Consider the following 3342-nt stretch of genomic DNA (forward strand, 5'->3'; position numbering starts at 1 on the left):
AGAGGACTCCCTTAGTAGAGGGAAGAAACTATATGCATAGAGTATCACAGCTGTGAGGAACACGGTTTTCAAAGAGAGGAGAATGGTGTGATATATATGAGGTTCAATTTTGTATCGAATGTCCCAGATGGTCACATACTCCAATTTTAGACTTGTACGTTAAAGATTTCACATTAACAAAGGTCCTCCATTGTATACAGTACTGGCAGGGGTTGTCGGAATTCTCCACTGTGACCGGGCGCTGATTAAGCATATCATCCTCTTCGTATTAGTCCCTACCGAAAATTGGACTTTAATTGAGTTGAAGTGAGGCCGTTTTTATAGTTGAAATGATTGTTCAAATTTGGCCTCAATCAAACGTGTTTGTAAAACTTTAGCCCTCCATAAAACTTTTTTGTAACAGACCATTGCCATGATTGGAGATGAGTTTTGTGCAATTATGGGAGATGAGTTTTGTGCAATTATGGGCTTTGGATCTTCTATTGGAGAACGCTTAACAAGCTAATATTAAACTCTACAACACCTAAGATTTTTTTTTAAAAACTGGGCTCCGGTTCATTAGACGCTTTATTTTATCCAAATTTTTACATTATCTTTAAGTTATTAGATACTTTAAATGGTCTACATTGGTTTCAAGTATGACATGGCAAATGATATGAAATCAATATATATATATATATATATATATATGAAATCAATATATATATATATATATATATGCAGTTCCAACCCAAAAAATGAAAGAAAATAAGATCTAATAAATTGATTTTAGGAAAACTTAAAATTTAGTTAAGTTTTAAAGGTAAAAGTTTAAAAATTTTTTTTTTAAAAAAAGTTAAATAGTAACGTTACTATCTTCTGTAGTGTATAACGTTTCTTACTTAAACTAATTGTGAGGACATTGCAGGTCATCATGCACGCCATATTCTTCTATTTCTTTCTTTCGAGTGTAATAAAATACAATATCCTCAATTGTTCCCTTTTCGTTTCCTACTCAATACCTAACTAGTAATTAGTATAAGCTTCTATATATATATGTGTATATATATATATATATATATATATTCCTTTTAGGTCTTTATTGGTTTTCATATACCCCTCTTATTTCTTTTAGGGCAAAATCACAACATATCATTCATTCTATATGAAAACAATTATGTGGCTTTTATTTTTCTCTCTCAATCTCAATAATTTTTATTGAATATCGTCAGAATATGCTTTCAATTTCAAAATTATCGTTATATCATTGACGCAATCTACTTGAATAATATTGTATAAACTTGGGGAGAGAGAGAGAGAGATTTCCTCTTTTCTAAGTATAAGAAGAAGAAGAAAACATCATTCATGTATCTTTTAATTTTTATTTGTCAACATAAAATCTTTATCATTTATGTATTAGCTTCAATTTTTTTAGAAGAAAACATCATTCATGTATCTTTTAATTTTTATTTGTCAACATAAAATCTTTATCATTTATGTATTAGCTTCAATTTTTTTTTATCAGTTAAACAACTCAAATGTAACGAGTATTTTGTGACTCAAACTCATAGCCTCCCACTTATAAAAATGAGACTATACCGTTAGACTAAATGATACTTGACATATTCAAAAAAAATTTGAAAAAAAATTGATTTCATGTTGTTTGATTAATCTAAACCATTCAAAGTACTTTAATCCAATGACTGAAAAATAATGTAAAGTTTGTGCAAAATAAAGTGTTCCTTAAAACCAGACCCAAAATTAATAGTGAAAGAGTGTAATAATTGCGATTTCTAGCATAACTATGTCAACCACCAAGAATCAAGATTCAAGCCGAATGATTCATTGTTAATTTTTCTCAACCCAACCCAATGTGTCGACAACCGACACCAGATCTACGTACAGGGGATTCCAATGGTGGGAAGGGCCCCCATTCTGGCCGAGAACTCCCCAAGGAGCTCTCGGTAGCCACTGTTTCTCAATGGTGGCTATTGGAGCACCTATGGCTCTTCTGGCTGGTGACTGTAGTCGCCGTTATCACCATCATAGCTGGTGTTTGCAGATATTTCAATAACATAATCAATGAGCTCAAGATTTGTTTGACTTGTTTGTGGGGTGACGAGGACGAGGAGGTAAGACCATTGCAACCACAGCCGCAGATTTGTACATCCAAAGCGTTAAGGTAAACTTCATAACAAACATAAACTCAGCGGTGCAACGAATCAACTCCTGCGGTAACTCTATGAGGAGGGGTACTGTCACTCCCGTGAGGTAAGGAGCCAGTTCTACTGTGGATAAAGCCGAGAACTCTGAACGCCAAGTTGGAACCAGCAGAAGATCGTTGATCTTTTCAGGGATATAAGAAGTTGAGAGAGTGTCCCCGAATATTGCTCTTGCTAAAATCTATTACGAGTCCACTATGTGGTAAAATAGTAACATCATCTGTGATTATTATCTTTTTTTATATTGTTATTTGTTATTAATTTTTTGCTAACATCATCTATGGAAGAAACTTAATGAGGTGAGACTTGAGATTTTGAGAGTACCTTTAGAAAAAAATTCTGTAATTACACAAGCAGAATTACTACTTAAAAAAAAAAACCCAAGGATGTTTGAACTTCCTGTCTTGATGAAGCATTCTTTGGTTTCACCAGGCAACTGCAATTGTGGAATATGCATGAGGTAACATACTCGTGTCGGGATCCATACGGGTCTGCCTCATTTTAAGGATTGCTACAATGTTGGTTGCTCCTCAAATTTCACCTTCTTAGAAGCAAATTCGTTCCTCCGCATTTACTATTGCTCACCTCCTAAGACCATCGTCGATTCTTCTTCCATGAACAATTTCTTTTTCCTTTGTAATCTTTTACTTTCGAACCATGTTTCTTTTGTGTGATTTTGCAGCTATGCTTGGCTAAACTCTTTTGTTAGGGGTGGAGGTTTGAAACCCCAAATTATGCAATAAACCTTAATTTCATAATTGCTTAGTTGTGAATTGTCTATTTGGTTTTGGTTTACAAATATCTCTTGCTTGTTTATGTTCATGGATGCATACATAGAACATTATGAACTTGTGAGTGAGGCTAGAATTAGGTAGTTTAATCTTCTAAACGGTTCATATGACTTAATTCAAAGTAGTAAAATCTATGGGACGATAGGTGAAACCAAATAGAGAAACTTGCATTCTAGGTAGACGTTTCACACTAGTTTTGCATACTTGTTCAATCAAACTTTCATTGATCTTAATGCTTGGAATAATTTGTTGATGGGATAGCGTATATACCTTGATTGATTATTTTAAAGGTTTGGTAACGATGCGTTCATCTTGCTTAAGTAGTTAAATGAAATAGTAAGAATTTATAT

Source organism: Fragaria vesca, linkage group LG4 (genome assembly GCF_000184155.1).
Source record: "Fragaria vesca subsp. vesca linkage group LG4, FraVesHawaii_1.0, whole genome shotgun sequence".
Classification (NCBI taxonomy): Eukaryota; Viridiplantae; Streptophyta; class Magnoliopsida; order Rosales; family Rosaceae; genus Fragaria; species Fragaria vesca.